The following is an 18,236-nucleotide window of genomic DNA, read 5'->3' on the forward strand; positions in this document are numbered from 1 at the left end:
ATGAAACTATTTCATAGAAGATTTCTAATAACAGGTTGAGGTGTATTATTCCAAAAATCTAGTCACAGGTGCATAGACTAGTTTTTTTCCAATCTCCATCAGTCAACAATAGATTCAACATTTTTTAAGGGGCTAGCCACCCCGACGGATATGACCTTTCAAGTACTCATCATTCCCACCCCAAAATATAGTCGATTGTGCGGGACATGGTGCGCCAAAAAAACTCATTAATGCACTAGACGCGTTCCTTCAGTTGCAATAGAAAGCAAAAAAAACATTGCGACAGTCTAGTTCTAGCTGGATTGTTCTCCCGCCGTCGTAGTAACTTTGGCGCATGCGACACCAGGGAATTGGTTACCGGCTTTTCATCGAGAAAAACGACGAGTGCATATAAAAACAAGCAATTTAGAAGTGCATGTGTTAACACCAAAGATAGATTATATAATAACGTAGGAATATTATATCTACTCACATTATTTATATACAAACACATTAAAATGCATACGTATTCGCTTGTTAACTAAAAGAAATGATAACGATGCTGCTTCATTTATACATATTCATATTATTATCGCTTTAGTACTACTTGTCTACTTATATGAAAAATAAATTTTTTGCTTACCCAACTAAACTCAACTAGATATATATACACTAACTGTACACACAACACCTAAAAATAATAACAAATTTATAAAATTTAAAATGGCGGCCGCCGACTATTATGGACAACGTCAACGTGACGGGTAAGATCCGGGCTCTACCATTCGCCGCGCAAGGGAACAGTCATTATGCTAAATTCGTTCATTTAACGTTGCCAAGTTTCCGATAAATCGCTATAACTACGAACGTTAAATAAAAATCTTACTTTTTACAGAATACATGTAAATGTATTTATATATGATTAATTTGTTATAACGGTTTTAAATACTGAAACTTATTAATAGAATAATGATAAGCTTTTTAATTATTGTGTCAAAATGTTTGTGAGTAACAATTCATATACCATGAAACGAATAAAATTGTGTCATCTAATTTGTAGAAATGCATTTATTATAGATTGTATTTTCATAAAAATTATATGAAATAACAGATACTAGTATTATTAATAGTCCATGTGAAAAGTTTAAAACTATATAACTAAATTCAATACAAACTGTAAAATGTGAAATTATATACATTTAAATGAAGTGTAACTGATTTAGAAATACTTTCACTATTTTTTTTTTCAAGAGTTTATTTTTTTTCTAAGATCTTGTGAAGTAGATGAAACCGACAACCGCGCATAAATTCAGACATCTGAAATGCACGGGTCGATTTTAGCCGAATAAATTCCGAGGAATCGATTGCAATGCGAACGAGTTCTGGTAGACAAGCCAAATAAAATTGAAAAAAAAATGTAGACAAAGAGTACCGTTAAAACGTTACTTTTTGAAATATAAAACAATATAGTATAAGTATAAGTTTATATAAAAATATCTGTAGGTACGTATCTACATAAATATGAATAAGCCGACAAAGTGCATGCATCGGCGTCTACCCTAACCGTTACTTTATTGAGGTATACGTAAAATATTAAAACTCACCAATAAGTTAATAGTAAAGAATCCTGAATTTTAATACACTTGATAAAACACAACAAACATGATTTGTACAATAAAAAATCAACACTGTTCAAACAATTTGAAAAAAAAAATAAAACTAAAATTATTTAACAGTTATCAAGAATAGAAACTTTAAACACAAAACTAAAAGCGACAATTTCCAAGTTTCGTAACAAAAAAAAACAAATTTTGTGGAATTTTAGGTGTAGTACCGACTCCCGCGGTTTCAAATGCAGTGTGTGTGTGCACTCTGTAAATTCCGTTGTTTTGCAACCAGTCTGGACGGCGCGTTTCGCCTTGCATTCAGGTTGTTAGCCGAGTTTCAACGCTTGCGCATTACCTAACAAACCAGTCTGGCATGCCGGCAAAAAAATAGATAATTCAACCAACTACAAATTATTATCATGATTATGCTGCATTCAGTATGTAAGTCAATATTGATTTTTCATTATCAATACTAATGATTTCAAAGTTTAATAACTTCATAAATAGTTTGGTAATAAAGAAATCAAAGGTTTGAATACATTAAATGAGCATTGACTTAATAAGTAGTACAAAATGACTCGAAGATAGATGAGATGACAATTTATAACAAACATACTGGGGATGTTCAAAAACACGTGCAAAATTTCTATGACGAAGTCCGTTATATCTGTTGTTAAACGAGATATCAAAGAGTTATTTACAAATTATAGTAGCCAGTTTTGAATTTCGCATTTTAGAAATATTATAATATCAAATATACAGGGCCTTCTGTAATATAGTGAAGTTACGTTTTTTAAATGTGAAAAAACCAAATTTAAAAACCCAATGTTCGGTTGTAATATGTTATACAGCGTATTTAAAAAGTCAGTCAATTGTCGTCCTAACAAATTTGAATCTGTTGTAGCCAAAGTTTTTGCAAAATTAAAATACTCAATTTTACATTAGTTGAAACTAATACAGGGGGATCAAAATGTAATTACAATTTTTCAACTCCCAAAGTTTTATTTTATACAAAAAATTTTAACGAATATAACTCTGGTTATAAATGTGTATAATAATATCCCAATTAATTATCGGATATATGAAATGACTTCCTCATAAAGATTAAAAACTATCAAAATAATAGTTATCACCAATTAGTGAAAAAATCGTTATAAATATACGGGGGTATTGGCTCAAGTTTTATTCAAAAACTCTGAGTTTACGCAACTTTATCGTCTAATTCAAATCGGAATTAATTGGACATACTATTGCTAAAATGATGTGGATTAGCCCGCAAAAATTTCAAAACTTGTAAACAAGTAAACGCCTTCAAAAAATAGTGTTTGGTTTTTCTCTTATAGCTCGTATAAATATTTTTCAATTTTTGAAAGTTCCTGGAACTGTACCTTTTTTAATTATAATATTGATCTAACACTGATAATTTTAAGGTACTTAAATTGAAAAATATATGGTACAATATACGAGGATATATTGAAAAATTCTTAACCTACAATAGAACCAAACAAAATTTCAATGTCAAAATATTTTATTACTCAACATATTCTCCTCTTAATTGAATACATTTATTAAAGTGAACCTGCAACGTCTCTGGACCTTTCAAAAAAAAATATGTCTTCTTGCTCTGCAAACCAGACCTCCTCAGCTTTTATTACCTCCTCGTTGGAAGGAAATTTACGGCCTTTTAAACCTTTTTTTGAGAAGAGATTATAGTTGAACGGAGCCAAATCTGGTGAATTAGGGGGTGTTCTAGTAATTGAAACTCTAAATCACGAATTTTTTGCATGGCAACATGAGATTTGTGTGCAGGGGCGTTGTCTTGCAAAAACAAAATACCTTTCGATAGCTTTCTGCGTCTTTTCTCTTTAATTTTTTTCCCGTAGAGTGGTCAGTAATGTCGAATAATAATCTACTGTTCTACGCTTATCTAAAAAAGCAATCATGATTACTCCATGGCAATCCTAAAAACCTGAAGCAAGAGCTTTTCCAGCAGATTTTTGGATACGAAACTTCTTGGTCTTGGAGAACCAGAGTGCCGCCATTTCATCGATTGTTGCTTTGTTTCTGGATCGTAGAAATGTACCCAAGTCTCATCCATAGTAACAATTCGGTTTAAAAAGTCTACAACGTTTTCAAATCGAGCACAGATCAAACGCGATGCTTCTACCCTTGCACTCTTTTGGTCAACATCAAACATTTGGGGATCCATTTTGCAGCAATTTTTCTCATGTCCAAATTGACGTGAACTATATGATGAACGGGTTCGTATGAAATATTCAGCTCTTCAGATATCCGTTTTAGCCCAATTCGACGGAGTGATAAAATCATGTTATGAACTGCATTGATATTTTCGGTGACTGACACAGAAACTGACCTTCCCGATCGGTCATCATCTTCAATTGAAAATTTACCTCTTTTGAAGGGTATTAAGCATATCTTCGTAAATCTGCTTACCTCCTAACCTTTTTAAAAACAGGTAAATGATGACGGCTCGACACTCGGTGGACATCTTTTTTCTTTTATTTGATTGCGTAACATCCCCGCAAGCACTGTAGAAAATTTATTCCTGATCAAATTATTCCATTTTTAACAAATTGCACGGTCTTTAATTAACAAAATTTTCTCATACTTTCTTTATCGTTTTAAACTAGGTATAGTGTCTATTTTTTTTATGTATGAGAGAGTTTCAAAATAATAAAGCATTCGTAATCGTACCAGTAGACAGTTATAAATATAATAAATATATCGAATGTATACTTATATTTTCACCTAATCAACTTGCTTATAACTTCCGAACAGATGGAGGCAAAGAAGTGAAATTTTTTCTAAAATGTTTCAATAGTCGAATTTTTCCATGAAGAAAAATGGGGGGCACATCATTTTTCCCATGTTTTGAGACCTCCTGAACACGATTATGACGGTTTTTTGAATCTATATATCTGTTTAAGCTACAATTCTTATTTTCGTCTCTCGAGCAATTGCTTTGGGTCCGATTTGGTTCAAAATTAGCATGCATGGCTTTTTTGGCGGCGGATTGATGTTATTAGAGTTTGGTTGAAAACAAATGAATATTTCGAGGGGTCGCAGTGCAAAAAAAGTGGTTTTTGACCTTTGCTCACCTCTGCAGGTCAAACGAAAAGCGACTGAAAAATGAAATTTCACATGTAGGTTCAATTAGTTGCGAGATGATTTCCTGTCTAAGATCGAAACTTTCCATCTCCACCCCTCTCAATTTTATGGTCATTTTTGTTATATTTTCTTTTTTTTTGCCAGAAAAAGTTTAACTAGAGGGTTCGAACTTCGCATGCAAGTATTGAAGAGTTGTCTTTCTCAAGTTCAAAGTTTTCTTCTTCAGTTCTTCTAGCACAAAACGCCCGAAATCATTTTGATCGTTGTAATTGTTGAACTGGACCGCCTAATATTTAATGAATAATACGAGTATGATCTTTGCTATGGTGATTTTTTTTACTTCCCATTTTCGAAATTTCTTGTCATTATGACAATTTTTTCTTTGTTGTCAATTGGAATTGAACAAGAGGGTTCAAGACCACCGGGTCTATTGAAATTATGAATTTTCATTCGAGAGAGAGAGAGTTTACTTGTGAAATGAAAAGTTATTGAGGAATAGCAAATTTTCCATATAAAGAAATAAGATTGAGAATTGATATCATTTCCAAGAAATTCATTTTATGGAAAGATTTGTTTGTGTATTAGTTAAATTCTTCATTCGACGAAAAATTCGACTTTCGTGATGGAGCTCTGCTGCTCACGGCTTTTTTTACACATGTTATTTCATGGTTATATAGGTAGTAGTACCTAAGTGTTCAAACAACTTCATTTTCATAAATCATAATTTTAATTTAAAAACTGTAAGTTGAGCTACTTCCAAATCGGAATCAGAAGATGAACTATCGTAACCAATATTCATAATGAGTACTTTTATAAAAATCTAAGTTTTGCATTAGAGATGAAGTTTTATTACTCTCTCTTGCAGTAAATAGACTATAATAAGTGATGAACACAGTGCTCGTTTAATTGTTACCAATGAAAAAAGAAGAAATGAAATATCTTTCAACTGTAGCTGGAAATATCTTTCAACTATAGCTGGAAATATCTTTCAACTGTAGCTGGAAATATCTTTCAACTGTAGCTGGAAATATCTTTCAACTGTAGCTGGAAATATCTTTCAACTCTAGCTGGAAATATCTTTCAACTGTAGCTGGAAATATCTTTCAACTGTAACTGGAAATATCTTTCAACTGTAGCTGGAAATATCTTTCAACTGTAACTGGAAATATCTTTCAACTGTAGCTGGAAATATCTTTCAACTGTAGCTGGAAATATCTTTCAACTGTAACTGGAAATATCTTTCAACTGTAGCTGGAAATATCTTTCAACTCTAGCTGGAAATATCTTTCAACTGTAGCTGGAAATATCTTTCAACTCTAGCTGGAAATATCTTTCAACTGTAGCTGGAAATATCTTTCAACTGTAACTGGAAATATCTTTCAACTGTAGCTGGAAATATCTTTCAACTGTAACTGGAAATATCTTTCAACTGTAGCTGGAAATATCTTTCAACTCTAGCTGGAAATATCTTTCAACTGTAGCTGGAAATATCTTTCAACTCTAGCTGGAAATATCTTTCAACTGTAGCTGGAAATATCTTTCAACTCTAGCTGGAAATATCTTTCAACTGTAGCTGGAAATATCTTTCAACTGTAGCTGGAAATATCTTTCAACTGTAGCTGGAAATATCTTTCAACTGTAGCTGCCGTTTACCAAATTTCTTTCGTTTCGGTGTTGCTATTCAGAGAGGGTAAGGGAATTTAGACGCGTACTATATCTAGGACAAAACTGCCCTCTCGTTTTAATTTGCATACATTTATTTTCGGCATATTTTAAATATTGGAATTGAAACAATTGAAATTTTAGAAATTGTAGACAATATTTACCACTGTCGCTCCTTTATTCAGTTATCCGAAAAATAAAAATGAGGCTAACACCAAACTTGGCTTTATTGAATTTGGGTGATTTTCGAGTCTAGAATCTTTTTTTTACTGTATAAGTTTCAACTTTTTTAAATAAAAAAATCTCATTTTTTTATAGTACACCCTATATATTATACCTTTAATAGAACGTGCATAAAAATAAGAATCATCATAAATACAATTGTGAAATTATTTGACTTTTTTTCATTTTTTCGCCCATTCTATATTGAAAATAATGTAAAGCTCTGAGTTTTGCATTTTTGAAAATAAACTAAATAGAAAATGTTTACCAAAAACAAAAAGCTATAAAAATATCGTACCCTTACACAAATATTTTTATTAGGAATAATTTAAAGAAACATTTTATCTTCATCTCGAGAAATTTGAAGTAAGAATATGCAGAAAATTAATAAAACGTAATATATATTCAATCATATTTAAAGACCGGCATTTTACAATTTGTTTTCTATGTATCCTCCATTTTCTGCAATGCAGGTAGTATACCTTGCCTCCATCCTTCGGATTGTCTCTTGTACTGCACCAGATTGATTGAGGTAATTAATTTTCTCTCGAATTTTTCTTTCGGTTTTGCCACTGTATAAATATTGTTCATGTTATTAACGAAATTCGAAACTTATACAGTAAAAAAAGTCAACCAGTATGATTCTAGACTAGAAAATCAAGAAAATTCAATAAACCTAAGTTTTGTGTTCAAAAATTCATTTTGCAAATGATGCCAGTTAACTCATTTTTATTTTTCAGAATTTATAATGATTTTTTAATAAAAATTCAGATAACCTTGAATATTTCCTAAGCCGTGCTGAAATCAAATAGGTCGGTCTGATGAAAGTTACCTTTGTTTTCACCACCGAATCAAAAAACGCAATAAAATATAGGGTGTTTCATTTAAAATTCCAAAATTGATGTCGATACTGAAGAATTGAGACATGTTTTGAGAAAAATATATGGGTCACCTTATGTTTGACATTATGCAAGGCTATTGCCATTGGCAATAACGTAAGAAAACGAATAAAGAACTTGCCGAATGCCAGAAACAAAAACACAAGTCAACAAGTTAGAGGAAAAGGTCGGTTTTATAAAAGCTTTTCACTCAATCAACTGATCTTAAAAGTGCAATAATAAAATCAATCGATTGCTCAAATTTCAAAATATGAGTTTGAAATTAAATTTTTCAAGGGGTTTGAAACGCGGTTTTACATTCTTTCCATCACTTTGCTCCTTTGTCGAGACACAATTTTGAGGTATTTAAACACTTCAAACTTTTTCAAATTTAAAAAACTTACATAAAATGGTTGTATTCTTTGATTCTAATATTCTATTTTGATTAATAACTATAATTTACACGTGAAAATGTTTTATACAAATGCACTTTTTAATGCGTAATATTTAGCCTTTTAGAAATCATACTCAATACGAGGGTTGTCTGAAAAGCTTTCGACCTCAACGTGAAGATATCAATATTTATCGATATAAGTTGGGGAATATATTCGCACATGCGTTGAGAGTTTCTCGCCAAAATTTTGAATCATTTTGAGCATTTAGTTGACAATCCTATTACTTAAGTCGTCGTGAAAAAAATTAAGAATCGAGTTGGTATTAAGGAATGGTTTTTGAAAGGCAAATTAAAAACGAGTTTACGAGATTTACGATATTCAAAAGGACAATTTTTATTTATTTTTAAACTTTACTCAATTTGTACTATTCTTTTAAATGAACGCGAAATTCATAAAAGTTTTTGTCTGATATATCCATAACTCGAAATTTCGTGATAAGCTTACATTTCAGTTTATCCGTTGCTCAATATAAGTTAAGGTTTTTATATAGCAATTGTGAGATTAGCAAAGCTCCTTCTGCAAATGCTTTAGGCACAACAACTATTTTTATTGCAAATTTTTCCACTCATAATCACTCATGTGTCTTATAAAAGCACAATATTTAAATTTTATTTTTAAACTTTACTCAATTTGTATTATTAATTAAATTTCAAATAGAGAATCATTTAAAAGAAGAACTTCGAAGGAAGATCCGTACTTTCTTCTTAAGGAAAGAATTTCCGTCAGTAAACAAAGTTCTTGCCACAGATCTAGATGATAAGTATTACCCTGAATTGAATAGAAACTTTTATTAAAAGAAAAAGATTTTTGCTGGAAAAAGCGCGATATTATAGTATGGAAAAGAAATTATCTAACGACTATAAAAGGAATGCGAAGCCAAAGAAGAAATATATGGATCAATAAAACACATTGAAAGTTTAAAAATTCTCAATAACACTAGAATAAAAAACGAAACTAAGCCTCTAATCCTAATCAATGGTCTCAAAGAGCAACACAAATTTGCATTGGGTCAACGCCGTTTCCCACGGTTTATTCCATACAATAATTTGTCTGGTGGTGGACGAAAGAAAAAAGGTGTTGATTTAAATTTCGCAAGTAGAAATAGTCTCAAATTGCAAATGTGCTTGCTCTCCTCCCATCCATCTCTCTCGCACTCTCTTTTATCTCGAAGCTGCCGGGTAGATGTACTCAGTTCCCGCCACATACTCTTTAAGATAAACAGGTTATACGAGATCCCTGCCCCGATGGTCGTAACACAGAAAAAACGCAATTTCAAAGGGGCGGAGGCGGTTAAAAATCTCACAAACGGGTTTCTCTCTTTACCACATCGGAATAACAGGCTCGCATCGGCGCAGGGTGTCTACCCAGAGAATTTTTATATTTTGTCCACATAACAACCCCAGCTTTGTTCATATTACTAGAGCATTTTTTTCACCACAACGGAAGCAAATTCCAGTTATAATTCACATTTATCTAACAGGGTTTAGTCACTCAATTTACGAAAAATTCGCAAACTGTGTCAAATAATTACATTAGTTTACAATACATCTGTTGCCGACGAAGAAATTGGAAGCAGACTGCTGAAAAAAGAAAAGAAAACACACGGAGAAGAAACTGGAAGCATAGAAGAAAAGTAAGTGAATACAGAAATAAGAAACCTTTACCAGGAGGTGATACAAGCACAAGGTAGAAAACGGAGACCGGTAGAGCACTGTAAAGAAACGGGAGCAATCATAGGAAACCAACAACAGAGCAGCATGGAAGGGAAATAGAAGAACCTTCAGACTAAGAGATAAAACGTGAAATATGATAAAAAATAATAAAAATCACAAAGAAGATATTGAAAAAACATGAGCGAGAACTGCATAAAAGAGTCTACAGACTCAAAAGAAGAGCGGTTACTAGATGATTGGAACAACGTTGTGATATGCCTTAACTATAAGAAACGTGATGAGATAGCACTGCTGGATGTGACCTACAAAGTTTAGACCAGAATATTAAGAAACATATCAAGGAGGTTTAGGAAGAAGCGATGCATGGCGTACCAGATTACCACCTTAAAAACAATACAGAGATATAATCAATACCAAAATTTAGGACTACATCTACTGTTCATAGATTCTAAGCAAACTTACGATACAAGAGAGAGGCTAAAGTTGTATGAGGCTTTAGTATTATTAGGTGTGCCAAAAAAAAGCTGATAAGAATGCTGAAACTGATTTTGGATAGAACCGAGATCAAAGTATTGTCTGAAGGAAGGCTATCAGAAAAGAATTAAGAAAAAAGATGGCTGAAGCAGGAGGACCTCTTATCCACTTTTTTTAACCTTACATTGAAAATATTCAGATGATTACTAGCCAAATCCCTAAAGGAATTAGAAAAAGTTTATAGTAGATTGAAAAAGGAATCATAAAGAATTGGACTCAGGGAGAATGGTAAATGGTGAAGAAACTAAATAGTCTATTTTAAATAGATGAAAGTGCAACGACAGAGGAAGAAGAAGAAGAGAAAAAACAGTCCTTGAATAATATCCTTAAAGCAAAAGCAATTTCCAAAGTAACAAAGATAAGATTGTAGTAAACAATGATCAGGCCGACTATACTGTATGGACGTTAGTCCTAGATGCAGAAAAAAATAGAAATATGGGTAAAATTCTGTGAGCATGAAAATTGGGGAGCATAGGAAAGATAATAAATGCTGAGCTGAAAGAAATAAATAAGGAGCCTAATACTACCCAAGTAGTCAGAGTCCAAAGAGTCAAGGGTTGGGGCATGGAGCACAAATAGAGGGAGATTAAATTAAAAAAAGAAGAAGCAGATCGAAAAAGAAATGGATAGGAGAGGAGGCATCAGATTTGAGAAGAGTGGGAATATCTGAATGGAGAGAAAGAACCGAGGAGGGAAACGGATGGAGACGTATATTAAAGAGAGGAAAAAGAACAAAACAGAGCTTAAAGAGTTTGATAATACTCATTCAACATTTACTTATTGTAAAAATTTAGTCATGGGCTCGCTTTCAAGGTCTAATGCGCTGTAATATTTATAATCAGAAGATTTTTTCAGGTCTAATTTAAACTATATTGGTATAAAAAAATCATGTATTTACTGAGAAAAATTTTACTAAAAAATATTAATACTTAAGTTATAAAGAACTTCGTAAGTTGTTTCTAATTTCTGAGAAATGTAAGAACAGCAGTTCCCGTCTTTATCTATTGGTTTAACAAACTGCTTCACTATATTTTTCATTCCAGGCTCCATATTGTGCCTCAAAGGCCAGTTTCTCTTCACCCAATGCTATTGTTTGACTCTACTGTTCCAAGAACATATAAAACACTTTGTTGACCGATAAGATTGTTCACAATTTTCAAATCGACACCAATTTGCCATTTATGATTATTGCATTTTATCTTCATTTTCCTTGGTACTATCCGCAATAGGTACCACAACGTTTTCATTTCCATTTGTAATAAAGTGCACTTTAGGTTACGTTTTGAGTTGCCAATGAATAAATGCCAGTCATTTGGTTCGTATTATTCAAAGCCCATTCCTATCAACAAGTATTCGATATCTGATACAGTAATACAGTTTTCTTCGGAAAAATAACGCCGTAGCTCTTCATTATTTTCACGATAAAAACTCATTTTAAGGACAAAAGCAAATTTGTCTCTTTCACTCCTGATGCCAACAATTCTAAAACTTGTTTAGAAAGATTTAAATCTCTTACGAGATCATAAAACTCATTCTATTCGAAATCAATCATTTCTCAATTCTATCATCTAACTCAACTATTACAACAATCGCATGTCTAGAGCTAAAAGTTCCTCGAAGAAACTCGGACTGTATCAATTATTTGAGGAACATTTCGTGAACGTTATCAAGAATATTAGTTCTTAAATATTTTTAAGCCGCGATGCTTTTTCTTTACTAGTTCTTTCTAAAAGAATCACTGACAGTGTCTTCCTCTGCTCAATACTGGCGGAAAAAATAACACTAGTAACTAAAAGTCCTTTCGCATTATTATCAATATTATCGAAGATAATTAAAAGACTAATGAAAACCGTGTCTTGCCTTTTCTTTTTAAACATAAAAACTTGGAAGCTCAACAATTTGGTTTCCTACCTAATAAATGCACTAATGACGTTATTTTTTCTGTTTTTAATGAAATATATACCTCACTTAATAATAAATTTTATACGGATTCGGTGTTTTGTGATTTCGCTAAGGCCTTCGATTGAGTTGATCATTTAATTCTTTTTAACAGATTAGAGTATTATGGTATCCGAGGTGTTTGAAATGGTTTGTATCGTACCTTAAATGTAACGAGTGATTTTTTTGCTGGTATCTTGGCAGCACTGTTTTTGATAGATCACGCGTGAATCGTGTCTTGGGTCATGGTCAAACTTGTTCAGTTTGGTCTATAATTTAATCATGAATCGACTTATGAACGAACAACGCTTGCAAATTTCGAACCCAGTTCACACTATTGGACATTAAACCACTAACACACGCTGTTATTCCACTACGTGGAAAATTTTCCGAAAGGATTTGGGTGTAAAACCTTGTAAGATACGGCTGGTGCAAGAATTGAAGCCACACGATCTCCCACAACGTCTAACATTTGGTGAATAGACGCTGGCAAAGTTGGAGGTAGATCCACTCCTTTATCAAAAAATTGTGTTCAGCGACGAAGCTCATTTCTGGTTAAATGGATATGTCAACAAGCAAAATTGCCACATCTGGAGTGAAGACCAACCAGAAGCATTACAAGAGCTACCAATGCATCCTGAAAAAGTCGCGGTTTGGTGTGGATTATGGGTCGGTGGCATCATCGGACCGTACTTCTTCAAATGCAACGATTGCCGGAACGTTACTATGAATAGCGATCGCTACCGTGTGATGAATTACGATTTTTTTTTGACCAAAATGGAAAAATTGTACATGCCTGACATGTCGTTTCAACAAGACGGTGCCATACGCCACACAGCACGCGAAACAATGACCAAATTGAGAACCGCCTTCGGTGAATAGTTCAACCCACGTTTGGGGCCTGTCAATTGGCCGCCTAGATTGTGTGATTTAACGCATTTGAACTTTTTTATATGGGGCCATGTTAAGGCTAATTTCTACAGGGATAAGCCAGCAACGATTGTCGCACTGGAAGCCAATATTGAAGCATTTATTCGAACGATATGTTGGAGAGAGTGTGCCAAAATTGGACATCTTCAAACATTAAACTATACTAATCGTTCTATCGATTCCAATAGAGATTTCATCAATTTTTTCAAATTTTTTGTGGTTTTTTTCAAAATCAAATCCTATACCTCTTAAAAATTACTGATTATAAACCAACTAGTACGAGCTAATGGTAGATTTCGAGTAATTCGCCAGCTGGCAGTAATGTCAGGGTTCAATTTTAGGTCCAATTCTTTTTTTGTATTCACTAATTATGTCACAGACTTACAAATTAATGGTAAATTCACTTCATTGCGGATGACACCAGAGTAGTAACCTGGAATGATCCAGATATTCAAGCTTTACATTCTATCTTGGGCTCATTAGTATTAAGACCTGGTCTAACAAACGGGCCCTATTTAAACACGGAGAAAACTTTAGTTAATATGATCCTCAAATTCGATCAAGTTTCTTGGTCTACATATTGACGGTGTCCTTCAAAGGTCTGTACATGTAGAAAACTTGGTAAAAAAATTATCCTCTGCTTATTTTGCCATTATATTTGTGTCTAAACAGCTCGATTCTCGAACTGCTTTAACAACTTACTACTCGTTGTTCGAATCGCATATTCGCTATGTTTTGCCTTTTTGAGCTATTCGTTATATTTATGGTTCAAGTAGTGAAACGCATTGCAAATTCTATTAAGTAAAAAAAAAATTTTAACTGTTCCCGCTCTTTTCATTTTAGAATCCGTCTGTTTGGTTCGAAAACATTTTCACAACTCAACTGAGAGACTTATGCATACCTACCCTATTAGAAGACAAAATTTGGACATTTATTTAACAATACCCACCAGTGCCAAAAAATTATTCAAGCAACAACCTTCAGGATTAAAAGTGACAAATACATTTAATAATTTCCGGAGATGTACAAAGGCATTTCTGATTGAAAGACCTTTTTATTCTGTGGTAGAATTCTCATTCTGAGAAAATTATTTTAGCTCCATTACAATTAACATACATTCAAAATCGGCATCATTTTGTGATAAGCTTAAAACTTCAATTTCTTGTTCTAGGGTTCAGGTATATCTTCAGGCACTGAAGAGTTAGATGAGCGCTGCACTAGATGCTCAATATAACTAGTACTTTTTCATATTCTTAAAATCTCCACACACGATTTATAAATACAGTTTGGAACCCTAGACTTCTGATTTTTATCCAAGAGTATCCCAAGAATATCTCAAAATAGGTAGAATATACACAGACAAATAGTTGAATTTTGTAAACCATTGTTATTGATTGTGCAAATGCAAACTCGCATGCTTTGTTATACCCTTAAAAAATTCCAGATATCCGATGAGCCAACGACCCAAAGTCGTTTATTTCACGATGATTCAATTCACATGCGGCAGTCTCAATTCTTGTCGTGGCAATGTTGTATATTTATTAACCACCTAGAACGATTTGATCGTCTTCTACTTACCATTACTTAATGCCCTTAACAAACTCGTACAGCGTATTTGTGTTTTTGTTCTTTTCGAAATTCTAGGTCATACTTTGTGACTTTATAACTCAGCTTTGTATAGAGGTAAATTGCCCCAAATCTTTCAAGAATTACATAGTTTCAACTCATAAATAATAATCGATTATATTAGATTACTAGAACGGTATTCGTTACGATTATATCATGAATTTTTTCTCTTCGTATAATGCTTAAAAATGCATTTCAGCGTCTTCAAATATTCAATAGCTGTTTGTGAAACCTCGACCACATTTTGGTCCGACCAACCAATTCGCCAAGGGTTTAATCGCTTATCTGTACGCCTGTATAATGTCAAAAAGGAAGACCTTCCGAAATTACGAAAGTAAACATAAATTTACATTTATGGGAATCTGGGAATCACCTTGGATACCAGACTTTTTGTCGAATAAACATATTTAGAATAAGAGAGTTACAACGTCCTTCACAATGTCCAAAAGAATAATAAGCAAGAGGTGGATATGTGACTCCAGCATACAGCGATGGATGTACAGCAATCGTCTGGCAGAGAAAACTCAAACAACAGTCGATCAGGCGACACCTGGGCAAAGTGTAAAAGCAATGGAAGTTATTCTGAGCCTAACCCCACTCCACATTGTAGCAGAAAGACGCTAGCACGTCTATGATTAGGATAGTCATAAGTAACTCCGAGAAGTTCTTAGTATCATTGACTGATAAAAAGAATCACTTAATCAGAATCCATACCATACAATGATATATAGATACCTCAAAAATCGCAACAGGAACAGTGGTAGGTGTATAAGGGCCAAATCAAAAGCATCCATCCTGGTATCTTACAAGTAGTAGGTCTAGGCTATTGAAAGGTGTGCACAATTTAATTTGGACAGTTACTACCGGAAAAGAAATAGTCATAGGGATATAAAATGAAATTATTAAGTCTGAATTGGTTATGCAAGGTCTAGAAACACTAAATGGACTGGGGAAAGAAAAAAATGGCCTTCTCGTCTGATTATAACCGATCTGTTTCCCGGGAGAAACTAAAACTACATTCTGTCGTAGATGCTCGAGACAGTTCCTCGGAAACAACGATCATAAAATATCGAAGGTTAAATACATAAATTCAAGCAGGTATAACCTAAACATTCTCATTGGGTGTCTGATGGTACACTGTCATTTCACGTCATTTTGAGAAAGAGAAGGTTAAATACTAAAGCACATAATTTGTGCATGCACCGAAACATTGGGTATTGAGTTTGACTGATATCGAAAGTGGAAGAAAACTAACCTCTTCGAAACCGTCAAAGGAGATCTTTCAGATCGTGGTCTAAGTTAAACATTTGAAATTACACTATCTACTTTCGGTTTCTGAAGACGATAATTTGATTATTGCATCGCATTTTAGATAGAATAATTGTAGCCCAAAGATTGCGTTATATGCTGTCCTCGTGATCCCAGAAAGGATAATGTTACAAATTTATAAAAAATTCCTGTATTAACTCTGGTCCTTGGAATTTCAAATTAATCTGGCGCTCCAAATGATTAAGAATATTACTATGTTTCTAAATCGTCTGTATTTAAAATTATTTTTTTTAATTTTTTTAATAAATTTAACGTTTCGAACTGTTGCGATCTTGCTTTTCAAAATATGACTTGATACTGACAATTTGCGTATGTCTTAAAATTTTGACGTTGGAATTCGACAGTTACGTCCCTGTAGTCGGTCATCAACAGCAGATAAAAATGGCAAAGGCGCGCTAGAAAGGGACAGAACACTTGGCATGGGTTTGCCAGCTGGACTTGCAAATTTCCCCCTCTGATACCGCACCTCTTGACTAGTGCCCAGAACTTGCACTTGCCAAATGTAATCGCTCGGTGCGAGAGACAAAGGACAGTTTGTTGTGCATTGGCGTTACAGAAATAAATTTTTTAAACACTTCATATCCTAAAATATGTTCATATTAAATTTTATACACATCTATTTATTAATACATCTGTTAAAAATGATCAGTTCCCATATAGACTTGATTAAACTAACAATTTGAATTTTATATAAAGAGCATTTCTACGGGGATAGATAAAAAAACCGGCAATCGTTCTTTTTAAAATAAATTAAAACCGTGAGAAACACCAGCGATTATGACTTTGATTACGATATGAGCGTCAAAATCTGTTATTCAAACTCTTATTTGGACCATTTGCCTAAAACACGGATAGATAAAAAAATATAAGCAGGAATATATAAGCGGAAAAGGTTTGAAAGACACACTCTTGCTCCAGGTAGGCTTATATTATGTAGACGAAGACAAAGGTCATACTTTTCGCGGCCAATTTTTCTGCATTTGCGAAATATGACAACTGAAGCTAAGCTACAAGGCTAAGCTGAATATAGGAGACTCAGACCAAGTTTGGAACCATTCACCGGACCCGCTTCGAATCATCCAACGATGACCAAAAGTTCTACAAAGAGATTACGGAGGGAATTAAGACCAACAAGGTCTTTTTATTTGTAGTAAAAGTAATAGTGATGAACTGGGAGAAAGACACTAAAAATTTGTAACCATTAAGGATCGTATAAAGGTAGATAGGAGGTGCATATGAGGTCAGATTACTACTAGAGTTTATAAAGAGACCTACCTCAAATATATCAATATCAAAAATCTTTAGAAAAGAGTATATTGTATGACAGGTAAGAAAAATTACATATTTTGCTCGAGCTCATTTTCTCACGTGTAGTACACTCTACTTTTTCTAGGGATGCTTTGTTTTTATGTGTTCAGGACGAGGTTTAGAATTGATACATATTAAATTAACAGGTATATTTAAACAATTTTGGAATGTAATTCCTGGTAACACATTTTCGATTAAAATGTCAAGCGATGTCGACGTTGAAATTGATGAGTAGACGTGTCGAGTTTCTATATCATTTTATCCTCAGGTTCTAGTGGTGCTGAGACTAAATCTATACTACATATTTACTACACTCCACTACATGTTTTCAATTTTTTAGCTATAGAGCTGAAAATTTAGAAGTTTGCAACATAACTGCATTTCCACCCCTCTTAGCGTTTTAGGGTTAGGGCTCTGCTCCTACATTAATTGAAATAGTCGTAGATGGCCTTCGGAAACAATATATAATTCCGGATTTGGCAATTCTTTAGCCATTATGCCAAATTTATATATTCCTACGGTCTTTTGTACATTTGCCATTTTGGTAATTTAAAAAAGTACGTCTCGTTCGTGTAAGGTCATTGGTCAAGCTTATTATATTTTTTTGCGAATTAGGTAGAAGTCTCCTGTAAATGTGACATTTCTAAAAACTTTCACTTCATCAATCATTATTTTCCGAAATTCATACAAAGACATGCCCATGTAATGCCAATAACTAAAGAAGTCTGAAATTAAAGCCAAAAATGCAATTTTCCTTAAAAATTTTCGACATTGTAGGTGATTGGGATAGAAATATAGCCCCTATTGATATATTTTCAACCAGTTTGTCTAAAATTGTGTTTTTAGGCATACATGAATTTACATTTAAATAACTTATGGACCAAACTGTGCATAACGTGGACTGTGATTTCGGACCTAACAAAGAAGCAAGACATTTTCATTTTTTAACCTATTGTCCTTTCAAGT

General features: G+C 33.3%; 1 protein-coding gene across 18 annotated transcripts in view; it reads right to left on the minus strand.

The window, feature by feature from the left end:
- The window catches only part of LOC130897491 (heterogeneous nuclear ribonucleoprotein Q), a 109,446-nt gene that overhangs the window by 65,762 nt on the left and 25,448 nt on the right, over positions 1-18,236 (minus strand). The window contains exons 1-2 of one of the 18 annotated variants that reach the window (XM_057806378.1): positions 1,584-1,841; positions 623-670 (exon numbers count right to left, since the gene is read on the minus strand). The exons of 15 other annotated variants lie outside the window; for them this stretch is intronic. The gene's annotated coding sequence lies outside the window, so the exon portion shown is untranslated. Of the gene's footprint in view, positions 1-622; positions 776-1,583; positions 1,866-18,236 lie in introns of those variants that run through there. 2 more of the 18 variants (XM_057806377.1, XM_057806376.1) reach the window with 2 other exon arrangements.

Source organism: Diorhabda carinulata, chromosome 8, assembly GCF_026250575.1.
Source record: "Diorhabda carinulata isolate Delta chromosome 8, icDioCari1.1, whole genome shotgun sequence".
Taxonomy (NCBI): Eukaryota; Metazoa; Arthropoda; class Insecta; order Coleoptera; family Chrysomelidae; genus Diorhabda; species Diorhabda carinulata.